Below are 14,581 nucleotides of genomic sequence, written 5' to 3'. Positions count from 1 at the left end.
CTTAAGATCTGAGGCAAATGATGGAAGACAGGAAACTCTGGAGAGGAAGAGTCAAATTGGTCCGGGCATTTATTTATTCTTAATCTTGTTAATAGAAACTTGTTTTTATATCTCATCGTTTATAATTTATCCCCCTCACCTTTATTAATTTATTATATAAATTATTCCTAATAATTTATACTTCATTTAAATACAAAGTAAACATTCTGATGACCCCACTAAAATATACGGACCAAACATAACCCCCCTATTTAAAGTAAACCATGTCCAGAGTTATAATTTATTAATATATATGATTAAATAAGCCTCCTCTTTCTGTTAGTTACGTTATATTTTTCCAAGAGTTTAGTTAAATATATTGTAGGCATACATGAACCAACGCTGGTAGATATAGTATATCTACATTAAGTATTATAAAATAAAAGCTATACTCCTCGTATATTACAGATATCACTTTAGTTCTCCATTGCCTCCCCAAACAGTCTCAATATTTTATCACTCACTGCACAATTATTTCGCACCTAGACGTTGGAGTCTTATTATGGTATTAGTATCATCGCTCCTCTTCTGATGAGAAGCATTAGACTTCGAAACACCATGGAATGTAGAGCTTTTCTTATTCTAAACACGCAACTTATGTATCATCCTTATTGCATAAATGAATAAATTTGTATACATCAGTATATATATATATATATATATATATATATATATATATATATATATTTATATTGTCATTTTATTTTTTTTTACTAATACTCTATATATTAATCAGCCTGATGAATCATAGCGTGGATGAAACGCGGAATATTCTTTGTAGCTTAATCGCCATATATGCTTTATAATTTACTACCTAGCCCTACCTACGTATTGAGCACTGTTGAAGTAAACACTTACAGATTACGCATAAATTTATACTTCCGTATATTAATTTATGTGATTAAACGAAGAAGTCATATGTTCCAATACATATATATATATATATATATATATATATATATATATATATATATATAAATATGTATACACATATATATGTATGCATACATATATATATATATATGTATACACACACGCATGCATATATATATATATATATATATATAAGTAGGTTGTAGTTTGCTTGAAGCATTGTTGAAGAAAATTATAAGGTAAAATTAAAAGCCAAAAACAATGCGAGATTTTTTTTTATAGAGTAAAATTAAATGCAAACAAAAGAAATAAATTTATTTTTTTTTGTTGTTTGTTTTTTTCTTTTTCACACAAATTTTAACTCTAAACAACAGTAATTTTTTTTTCTGTTGTATTCAATGGTGTTATAAATCTCAATATATTTCAGACTTATTAGTCCTTTTTCAAGAGAAGACAGCGGAAGAGTGTTCAAAATTGGAAAAATTGGAAAAGTAGCCGCAGAGAGTTTGCCACGTGATACCGCGAAATATAGAACAAAAAATGACGTTAGGAGAACGTTAAAATAAATCAGTTGATGTTTGAAATACTTGTTGCGTTTGTGAATCAAGGGAGATGACTATTCAAGCAAGTTTTTTTCTTTATTTAATTATTGTTTTTCTTATGTTTTAAACTTATATTATAAAAGCGGAGCTCAATTCCAGTCTATAGTTTAGTGTGGGAGTATTTTTGAAATAATTAAAGATTCGAGGATACGAGGTTGACCTACGTTTCTTGAAGAAGCAAGGATGTTGATGTGAAAATCTGGTTCTGAATTAATGCAAGTGCGAATATGTTTATAGAACGACGAAGCAGTAGTGTTTAAGTGCTCTTTATTGCGGTGATGAAGCAATCTGGTAGTGCTTCCGATGTAAGATGCACTGCATTTAGCGCATTGTAGGTCGTAAACAACGTGGTTCTTAAAGCATAAACCTGTGTGTGATATTGGGCAATTAGAGAGTGAACAAGGGGAAGGTGTATGCGATGGATGTTTTCGGTTGAGCTGTTGTCTTAAAGTAGATCCAGTGTGGATGAGTTGAATGTTGAGTCCCTCGCTGCGGATGGCTTTTCGGATTGAAGATGAGATTTTGTCACTGAGGAAAGGTAGTTTTAGAAAACAATTGTTAGAGAAGGGTCGGGTGTTGCGTTTTTTCTTTTTAAGTGAGGATAGGATCGTATTAGGGTAGCCGTTTAGTGAGAGGGTCTGTAGGAAATTGTTAGTGTGTGTATGTTTGTCGGAGATGTTAGTGCATTTGTCTTGTATGCGTGAGATTTGTGCATGTACGTAGTTTAGTTTGTTCTTGAGAGGTAGTGCGGATTTGAAATGTACGAAGAGGCGTTTGCTGGCGGGTTTTCTGTAGAATTCAGTGCATATGGCACCATTTTTTTTATTTGTATTTTAAAATCAATTAGAGAAAGAGATTCAGAAGAGTCTGGGTGTTCTATAGTAAATTTTAAGTTTGGGTCGGCGTTATTGAATTTGTGGAAAATGTTAATAGCTTCTTCGCGGGAGTATGTGATAATAAAATGTCATCGATATATCTAGTAAAAAGGAGATATGAGTAGCAGGTACTAAGGGTGTGTCTTTCGAGTTTGTCCATATAAGCAATGGCAAGAATACCGGATAGACTGGAGCCCATGGGTAGTCCAGATACTTGTTTGAACGTGTTTTGTAGGAAAGTAAAGTAAGTGTTGTCTATATTAATACGGAGGAGTTGTAAGAGATCTCCTGGAGTAATTCCGAAGCATTGTGGGTTTTTAGATGCTATAATGTCTGCCATGAGATTGATGGCTGGATGTGCAGGAATGGAGGTGTATAAAGAAACGACGTCTAGGCTAAATGGGTATCTGTATAGTTTGAGTAGATGGTGTGGTAGATCGTTGAGTCTGTTAATTACTTGGTTGGAACTACTAACATGGGCTGGGAAGGTAGAGAGTAGAGGTTTAAGTAGGCGGGATATTAACCAAGAGATTTTATAAAGGGGACCGTTAACGCTTGAAACAATGGGTCTGATATGTGTGTGTGTGTGTTATTTTTGTGGGTTTTAATAAGGTGATAAAAGGTAGGTAATTTGCTGTATTTAGTAATAAAATTTAGTCTGTGTTGTTTTGGGAAATTTCTTTTAAAACAAATTTTAGACCATGTCTTGTTAATGTTGTTCTCAATACGAGCAGCAGTGATATTATGTGCTGGGGTGTAAAGGTCGGTATTGGAAAGATGCTCTATAGCAAGGTTGTTATAAGATTCCTGTGATATAACGCAAAATTCTCTGCCCTTATCAGAGGGTAAGTAAACTAAATCTTTGTCTTTAAGGGATTTAAGGGTGAGGTATTGGTTCCTGGTAAGATTGGGGGTAATATGGTGTTGTTCGCGTTCAAGTATTCTGAGGATTTTATGCTTTAACCTTGAAAGTTTTAGATCTAGTGGAATATTATTAGGAGGTGGGTATAAAGGGTGATCAAGCTGAAAAACAGGAAAAGAGGTGTTGTGATTACCTGAGAGGTTGAGGGGGGTGTCCTTGTTATCGTGCGGGGCAAAAGCGTGCAGCCATTTAAGGTGGTAAGCAGTTCTGCAGAACTGCGTTTCTATGTTGAGTTTAGCTTTATCCGTCAGTTTTATTGTGGTGATAAACTTAGGGCCAAGTGAAAGGAGATCCGTTTCAGTTGTGGAAAGAGAGTTAGTGAGGTCAGTTACGAGAAGATGATCTTTAAGGGACTTGTCGGTGGAAGAATCCTGTGAATTATGTATGTGTCTGTTGTAGACCGGTTTATTAGTTTTCTGTTTAAGCCAAGTAAATTTGCGTATGAGACGTTTCTGTTCATTGTTGAAGCTGGAATGGTATGCGCGATCGATCAGAGATTGGATGTTGTTTAGCGAATGACCGTTAGGGGTAGATGAAGTGAGGAAATTCCGGAGGTTCTTGACTGAATTAATATGTCCATGTAGAGTCCGGTGGTGTTGCTTAATTATTATTTTGAAGCAATAGTCATATATAAATTGTCGTGAAGTGTGTAGAAAACGGAAACATGTTGGCAGATTTATGTTCCTGATTGTGTTAGGAATAATTTTGTTTTTACGGCATTTTTTCAAAAAGTAGATTTGGCAGTTGACTCTAGCGCGTTTTTCCGTAGTTTTGAAGATGGTCTTCATGAGTGCAAACTCTGTCTGGCTGAGACTGAGGGATATAAGTAGGTTGTAGTTTGCTTGAAGCATTGTTGAAGAATATTATAAGGTAAAATTAAAAGCCAAGAACAATGCGAGATTTTTTTATAGAGTAAAATTAAATGCAAACAAAAGAAATAAATTTCTTTTTTTGTTGTTTGTTTTTTTCTTTTTCACACAAATTTTAACTCTAAATAACAGTAATTTTTTTTTCTGTTGTATTAAATGGTGTTATAAATCTCAATATATTTCAGACTTATTAGTCCTTTTTCAAGAGAAGACAGCGGAAGAGTGTTCAAAATTGGAAAAATTGGAAAAGTAGCCGCAGAGAGTTTGCCACGTGATACCGCGAAATATAGAACAAAAAATGACGTTAGGAGAACGTTAAAATAAATCAGTTCATGTTTGAAATACTTGTTGCGTTTGTGAATCAAGGGAGATGACTATTCAAGCAAGGTTTTTTCTTTATTTAATTATTGTTTTTCTTATGTTTTAAACTTATATTATAAAAGCGGAGCTCAATTCCAGTCTATAGTTTAGTGTGGGAGTATTTTTGAAATAATTAAAGATTCGAGGATACGAAGTTGACCTACGTTTCTTGAAGAAGCAAGGATGTTGATGTGAAAATCTGGTTCTGAATTAATGCAAGTGCGAATATGTTTATAGAACGACGAAGCAGTAGTGTTTAAGTGATCTTTAATGCGGTGATGAAGCAATCTTGTAGTGCTTCCGATGTAAGATGCACTGCATTTAGCGCATTGTAGGTCGTAAACAACGTGGTTCTTAAAGCATAAACCTGTGTGTGATATTGGGCAATTAGAGAGTGAACAAGGGGAAGGTGTATGCGATGGATGTTTTCGGTTGAGCTGTTGTCTTAAAGTAGATCCAGTGTGGATGAGTTGAATGTTGAGTCCCTCGCTGCGGATGGCTTTTATAAAATCTCTTGGTTAATATCCCGCCTACTTAAACCTCTACTCTCTACCTTCCCAGCCCATGTTAGTAGTTCCAACCAAGTAATTAACAGACTCAACGATCTACCACACCATCTACTCAAACTATACAGATGCCCATTTAGCCTAGACGTCGTTTCTTTATACACCTCCATTCCTGCACATCCAGCCATCAATCTCATGGCAGACATTATAGCATCTAAAAGCCCACAATGCTTCGGAATTACTCCAGGAGATCTCTTACAACTCATCCGTATTAATGTAGACAACACTTACTTTACTTTCCTACAAAACACGTTCAAACAAGTATCTGGACTACCCATGGGCTCCAGTCTATCCGGTATTCTTGCCATTGCTTATATGGACAAACTCGAAAGACACACCCTTAGTACCTGCTACTCATATCTCCTTTTTACTAGATATATCGATGACATTTTAATTATCACATACTCCCGCGAAGAAGCTATTAACATTTTCCACAAATTCAATAACGCCGACCCAAACTTAAAATTTACTATAGAACACCCAGACTCTTCTGAATCTCTTTCTCTAATTGATTTTAAAATACAAATAAAAAAAATGGTGCCATATGCACTGAATTCTACAGAAAACCCGCCAGCAAACGCCTCTTCGTACATTTCAAATCTGCACTACCTCTCAAGGACAAACTAAACTACGTACATGCACAAATCTCACGCATACAAGACAAATGCACTAACATCTCCGACAAACATACACACACTAACAATTTCCTACAGACCCTCTTACTAAACGGCTACCCTAATACGATCCTATCCTCACTTAAAAAGAAAAAACGCAACACCCGACCCTTCTCTAACAATTGTTTTCTAAAACTACCTTTCCTCAGTGACAAAATCTCATCTTCAATCCGAAAAGCCATCCGCAGCGAGGGACTCAACATTCAACTCATCCACACTGGATCTACTTTAAGACAACAGCTCAACCGAAAACATCCATCGCATACACCTTCCCCTTGTTCACTCTCTAATTGCCCAATATCACACACAGGTTTATGCTTTAAGAACCACGTTGTTTACGACCTACAATGCGCTAAATGCAGTGCATCTTACATCGGAAGCACTACCAGATTGCTTCATCACCGCATTAAAGAGCACTTAAACACTACTGCTTCGTCGTTCTATAAACATATTCGCACTTGCATTAATTCAGAACCAGATTTTCACATCAACATCCTTGCTTCTTCAAGAAACGTAGGTCAACTTCGTATCCTCGAATCTTTAATTATTTCAAAAATACTCCCACACTAAACTATAGACTGGAATTGAGCCCCGCTTTTATAATATAAGTTTAAAACATGAGAAAAACAATAATTAATATAAAAAAAAACCTTGCTTGAATAGTCATCTCCCTTGATTCACAAACGCAACAAGTATTTCAAACATGAACTGATTTATTTTAACGTTCTCCTAACGTCATTTTTTGTTCTATATTTCGCGGTATCACGTGGCAATCTCTCTGCGGCTACTTTTCCAATTTTTCCAATTTTGAACACTCTTCCGCTGTCTTCTCTTGAAAAAGGACTAAAAAGTCTGATATATATTGAGATTTATAACACCATTGAATACAACAGAAAAAAAATTACTGTTGTTTAGAGTTAAAATTTGTGTGAAAAAGTAAAAAACAAACAACAAAAAAAAATAAATTTATTTCTTTTGTTTGCATTTAATTTTACTCTATAAAAAAAAAATCTCGCATTGTTCTTGGCTTTTAATTTTACCTTATAATATATATATATATATATATATATATATATATATATATATATATATATATATATATATATATAGGGGCGATGTTTTCATAAAGTCTGCTTGGCAAATTATTTTTTTTTTTACATTTACTAATCAATTACTTTCTCAGGGAGAAGCGATGTTTTCGACATTAAACAGCTGTCACCCACTGATATTACTGATCTCACAATTTTCATTGAAATCGGTTCAATTGCCTATTTTTACATTTAATTATTGCCTGGTGTAATCAGGGACACATCACGTACCGAAGGTTAGTTTGCCGTACCTACCCGTACTGACTTAGTCCAAAATATATTGCAGTATACATTGACCTTAAAAGAAACTTCTTGTTTACCTTATATAAATATTTTTATTATATAATTGATTTAATAAAATGTTAAAATACAAACACATCCAGCACATGTGTACGACGTTTACAAAAACAGATCAGATGTTTGAAAGTCCATAAGTAACGAACCTCAAAACATAGAAACGTTGTCTTATATATATATATATATATATATATATATATATATATATATATATATATATATATATATAGCCGCAAAAACGCACATGTACCTCCCGATGAGAAATATAAGAATGAAAAACCCATATTGGAATCCTTCAACCAGATTATAGACACTTAAAATCTAAAAAAAAATAATTAATAATTAATAATTAATAATAATAATAATATATATATATATATATATATATATATATATATATATATATATATATACACTAGACTACCCGTGACTCGTTGGGCTAGTATGTTATATTATCTTTGGAATTGGTTTATGAGCGTGACACTTGTGATGTAAAGAAAATATATTTTTTTTTTTACATAACAGAAACATTTTTATAAAAGTATATTAAAATGAAAAACCACGGACGGATCACTCAAACTTGAAAATTAAATTCTCCATAATCATGTAAATTTACCTTAAACAATATTTTTTTTACGAATCCAATTCCGAGGAACATCATTTAACAGCAAAAACGCGCATGAACCTACTGATGAGAAATATAAAAATGGAAAACCGATATTGGAATCCTTCAACCAAGTTATAGAAACTTTAAATCTTAAAAAAATAATTAATAATATATATATATATATATATATATATATATATATATATATATATATATATATATATATACATATGCTAGAATACCCGTTACCCGTTCAGTGAGTATCTTATATTAGATATGGAAGTCATGTGGGAGCGTGACACTTGTGACGCAAAGAAAATATTTTTTTTTTTTTGCCATAACAGAAACATTTTTATGACATTTAAAATGAAAAATCATGGACGGGTCAATCAAACATGAAAAAAGAGCCTCCCTATTTGTGTAATGTTACTTATTTGTCGGAATAATCGCTCAGTAATAGGAAATTAAAAATGTTTTTTTTTTTACGAATTGAGTGCCGTCGAAAGTCATTTAGCAGCAAAATCGCATATAGATCAACCGATGAGAAATATAAGAATGAAAAATCCATATTGGAATCTTTCAACCAAGTAATAGAAACTTAAAATCTACAAAAAAAAAATAATTAATAAAACCTGAAGTAGAAAAATAAAACCTTGATAAATATAACATAATAATACTAATATTGAAACAGATTTGTAAATGTTTCAATAAATTTACCGTTCGCACACAACTATTTTGTATCTAGAAATGTAATCAAAAAATTAAAAAAGAAGGAAGGAAGGAAGGAAAAGAGACGGATAGATAGTAGTAGCAGTACTAGTAGTTCTAGTCTTTGCTTACTATAATCGTTCTTATGTTTGTCAACGGGTTAAAGTTGTTTAGTTGTAAGAAAATAGCGACAGTATAGCTGTAATAAAGAATAGTTGCAAAACACCCCCCACTCATACCATATAAAATAATAATTTATAAATAGTAACGTAAATATTTCAGTGCGCAGGTCCAAATCTCGTGAACAGGAAAGTGGGTTACATCCCTATTTATAAGGTCATTTGAGTGTTATGATTATATATATATATATATATATATATATATATATATATATATATATATATATGTTATTAATAATTAATATATATATGTATGGTGTTAATAATTAATATATATATATATATATATATATATATATATATATATAATTATTTTTTACTATAATAATCAAATACCTACATACACTAGTGATTCATCCTTTCGAGAATCATCAGTGCAGGGTGTCACGATTAACACAGTATATATATATATATATATATATATATATATATATATATATATATATATATATATATATATATATATATATATATATATATATGGCGATTAAGCTACACTGAATATTCCGCGTTTCATCCACTCTAGGACACTCTAGGTTTCTTCAGGCTTATGCGCGTATTTTGTGGTTGTCTGTCATTTTTATCTACGCACCTTCTATTGAGATTGTAGTTAGACAATCAGCTTTCTAGTATCCACTGCACCCTTCCTATCAGCCAATGAGCATGCACTTAGAGGACAAAGGCACATTTGCCCTCTGGTTGACCTGATTATTTGTGTGTGTTCTATTTAGCCTGGATATCTAGTGTCTTGGAAGGGAGGTCAAAAGATTTGCAGTTCTGGGAAATAAACTATTGGAGTAGAAGCCTTTCTTGCACTTAGGGCTCACTATTGTCTGAGGTGTGACTTAGTTGCTTGTGTGGTTTGTCGGGGGGATTTACGTTGAGGGCGCACAAGTGCTTGCTGTTCGTCAGAGTATTCACAATTAAAATAAACAAATTCTTGATAAACCGCCCTCTTAAGTTATCAATCTACCAGATTTACATTAATAACGACTACTACGATATTATCTCATTGGTTGCGGTACACTCAATACTTCTTATCCTCAAGTGACCTCAGGACCTTGATAAGTTGTAAATCTTATGTAAAACTAAAGGCAGGGGGGGATCCAACATCGATCGGACTGAGGCTAAAGCTTAGATGACAGTTCAGGATCTATCAGTATGGCGACTCGTTTTTGAACTTTGCCCAGTAGAATGAAACTAATAGCAGATGCACGAGCCGAAATCTGACAATAATACTCCATACATCGATTAATGGTGGCCTTATAGAGCTACAGGATACTTTCAGGCGTAAGTAGCTTTCTTGCACGGTAGAGAGATCCCATCTTCTTCGCAGCGGTTTCGACAATACTCTCAATGTATCTGTTCCAACTCATGTTCCCTGTGGACGTTAGGCCGAGGAGTTTAAAGAAAGTACTTTCAGGTAATGTGTCTTCGGTCATTGCTATTTGTGGTAGAGGTTTTTTTTTTAATTCCATGGTTCTGTCACTTGTAATTAATAAGAACATATGCCTGCATCCATTTTGTTTTTTGAGCTGTGTTCAGAAGTTAAAACAGCATAATAGTTAAAGTTCAACGGATCTATATTTCCGTCAGCCAATGTTCTGCCAAATTTAATAATTAAATTACAGATTCCATTCGTCTTCCGTCCTTTGGTCTGTCACATTGAAGATTAAAATGGCCCTTTCCTCGTTAAACACAAATTGATGATATTTAAAAAGTAAAAAAAAAGAAGCTCCTTGTTATCCAGTTCTCTATATTTTTTAACTTTCCGGTCAAATTGTTTACGATAATCCTCACCAATATCACAATAGGACAATGCCTATTTGTGCAAGGAATTACATGTTTATGCAGCATTCCCATCTTTAATATGCACCGGAGAATGCATTAAAATCGATTAAACATTCATACAAGATGAAAAAAAGCAAATAAAAATTACAAAACAAACATCGATTACTTCCTTTCTTTTGCAACTTACCGATCTTTTATAGTGTTTAAAGCTTTAGAATGAGCCAGCTCTACGAGGCATTTCTTTTATGAACATAAAGTTGTATATGAGGAGCCGAAGTACGATTGAACGTCGAACGAATTCTCTTTTGCTCGTCTATCCAAATAAAAATAACATTTTTTTCAAGGAGTTCAACTTGCAATAAAATAATAAATAACTATGAATACTATTTACTACGAAGATAAAATAACTGGAACACTGCAGCCAAAATAAACTAGCATTTATCAAGTACGAACACTGATATATTACATACTGCATTGAAACTGAAATCGAACCTATTCGGTCATCAAACAAAATAATTTAGTGTCGTGTTTTTACCAAATTCTAGTGTTCATACGATCGAATCGATCCATTTCGTATTGATGAAAAATAATCGGATTTATTAAATAAAGAAACAAATATATGAATTTAAAGACTCATATTGAAAAAGAAAATACACATTATTTCTGATCAAGAAGTAAAAATGCTTTCATTTCAGAGCAAATTTGCATTTCTCCCGTTCATTCAAATGAACGTTTCTACCTGACGTAATTTTCATGGAATTTTAATTAAAGATAATATATTTATAAAATTAGCGATAGAACTTCTAACATTGATATGGAGCCTAGCTCAAACGTCCTCATTCAAATTCGCATACACACACACACACACACACACACACACACACACACACACACACACACACACACAAACGTACTGACAGCATTGTTTACTCGCTGTAGTTGTGACCGCTGTGCACAGGGAGGAAAATTCACATTCTCTCCCGCAGTAATCCATATTACACTACTGGTTAAAAAATATATGTCCATATATAACGGCTTGATTAAAGTTTAAAACGCAAAAGTCACTTATAATGGTCCCATTATGCTCTAAACAGAAGAATTCATTTTAGATGTCTTATGCAGAATTACTGTTGATTGTGTATGTCTGACTTATCAGCTTCTATAGTGACAATGGTTAAAATTAAGTTAAATAAGAAATAATCACGTATCATGTTTAACTTGTACTTCAAAGAAAAACATTCATTTTGAACTCGCTCAAGTTATCTCAAAGAACATACTGTTGATTTTATATGTCAGGCCTTTCGGATTCTGCGTTTAGAAACTTTCTCATATGCATATGTGATGTTAATTTGTAAAATGTATTAACTTTGGTCAAAATCGCCTGTTCCTCTTTTTTATAAAATTTGTTGAATGATCACTTATAGATATATATGGAATGCCTTCCGATACAAATCATATCTAAGGACACTACCAGATACATCAAATAAATTTGTGTGAAATTTCATAAAAAATAGGAACATTCAGCCCAGTTTTTTTCGACGTAAATAGAACACGAAGTCCATCTCTCTCTCCCTCTCTCTCTCGTTCTCTCTCTCTCATACACGTAGAGCCATTTTTATATTACAGTAGATACCATAGATTATTGAATTAATTGATTGGTCAATAATTTGTAAAATATATGGCATGTAATTAGTTAATGTCGACATTCTAATAACAATAAACAGTTGATTGCTTAAATTCTCTTTAAACAATGATATATATATATATATATATATATATACATATATATATACATATATCTATATATATATATATCTATATATACAACTACATATATGTGTGTATATTTATAAGGATACATACAGCATTACAAATCTATTTCAATAAAAGAAGAGCAGTGCCAGTTTTTCTCATAAACAGCAGCATTTTCTTATAAACAGCAAGACTTCTTTTGTCATAAGCAGCACTACTTCTCCTTTTTTCACAGACAGCGATAATTCTTCTTTACTTAAAAAATACTTGCCCATTTATCATAAGCATTAATACTTCCACATTTATCCTAAAGAGCAATACTTCATTTCTTATAAACATCAATACTTCATTTCTTATAAACCGCAATACTTTCCCTTCTGTCAATAATTTTCATTTTTAACATAAAAATACTTCTCCTTTTATATTAGCAGTACTACTACCTCTTTTGTCATAATGAATAATACTTCTACTGTTTTCATGAATAATAATATTTCTCTTGTTGTCTTAAACAGCAATTCTTTTATATATTAATAAACGGCAATACTTCTTCTTTTTTCATTAACAACAATTCTCTTCTTCTTGTCATCAACAGAGATTCTTCTTCTTTTGTCAGGAATAGCGATACTCCTCATTTTCTCATGAACAGCAATGATTTTTTTCATAAACAGACATACTTCTATTTTATTATAAACAACAATTTTCTTTTTTATAAACAGTAATTTCGCTTCTTTTGTCATAAACAGCAATACTTCTATTTTGTTAAGGACAGTAACACGTCACAATTTGTCAAAAGCCATATTTCTAATTTAGTAAAAACAGTAATACGTCAACTTTTTTAAAAAATAAATAACAATACTTCTCTTTTTGCCCAAAATTGTAAAATTTTCTTTTTGTCATAAACAGCAATTGTTCACCTTTTTTCATTAACAGAAATACTTCTCATTTTATTCTAAACAGATACTTCTCATTTTATTCATTAACAGAAATACTTCTCATTAGATTCTAAACAGATACTTCACATTTTATTCATTAACAGAAATACTTCTCATTTTATTCTAAACAGATACTTAACATTTTATTCATTAACAGAAATACTTCTCATTTTATTTATTAACAGAAATACTTCTCATTTAATTCATTAACAGAAATACTTCTCATTTTATTCATTAACAGAAATACTTCTCATTTTATTCGTTAACAGAAATACTTCTCATTTTATTGTAAACAGATACTTCTCATTTTATTCATTAACAGAAATACTTTTCATTTTATTCTAAACAGATACTTCTCATTTAATTCATTCACAGAAATACTTCTCATTTTATTTATTAACAGAAATACTTCTCATTTAATTCATTAACAGAAATACTTCTCATTTTATTCATTAACAGAAATACTTCTCATTTTATTCTAAACAGATACTTCACATGTTATTCATTAACAGAAATACTTCTCATTTTATTTATTAACAGAAATACTTCTCATTTAATTCATTAACAAAAATACTTCTAATGTTATTCATTAACAGAAATACTTCTCATGTTATTCATTAACAGAAATACTTCTCATTTTATTCTAAACAGATACTTCTCATTTTATTCATTAACAGAAATACTTCTGATTTTATTCTAAACAGATACTTCACATTTTATTCATTAACATAAATACTTCTCATTTGATTCATTAACAGAAATACTTCTCATTTTATTCCAAACAGATACTTTTCATGTTATTCATTAACAGAAATGCTTCTCATTTTATTCATTAACAGAAATACTTCTCATTTTATTCTACGTCACATTCTGTGAGAAAAAAGTAATCTTTCTCAATTTGTAATGAACCACAAAACTCCTTTATTCGTGATAAACAGTAACAAGTGTTTTCATAAACAGCAACACCTCTCCTCTTTGTCATAAACAGCGATACATCTTGTTTTTTTCCAAACGGCATTTTTCTTCTTTTTGTCATGACAGAAATTCTTTACTCCATTTGTAAGAAATAGCAATACTTCTCCTTTTGTTAGAAAAAGCAGTAATTTTCTTGTTGTCACAAATAGCAATGCTTAACATTTTATCAGATGACAGTAATACTTCTCTAATTGTAAAAAACAGCAATACTACTATATTTATCATCAACAGTATTACTTTACTTTTTGTAACAAACATAAGTTTTTTGTTTCTACCCTGATGGGGCTATTTATTAGCGAAATATCAGACGTAAAAAAAGAATAAGTACATAAAAATGATTTTATCATAATATCCGACACTTCAAAGTTTTCAAATTTCACATTGAAATTTTACTTTTAAAATAAGTGTCTTCAAAAAGTGTGTGGCCATATTTTACTTTAAATGCCGCTCGAAACTGGATCATTATATACTT

Source organism: Euprymna scolopes, chromosome 9, assembly GCF_053919585.1.
Source record: "Euprymna scolopes isolate OS-2025 chromosome 9, ASM5391958v1, whole genome shotgun sequence".
Classification (NCBI taxonomy): domain Eukaryota; kingdom Metazoa; phylum Mollusca; class Cephalopoda; order Sepiida; family Sepiolidae; genus Euprymna; species Euprymna scolopes.
The sequence above is the reverse complement of the archived record's forward strand: the minus strand, read 5'-3'. Positions refer to the sequence as shown.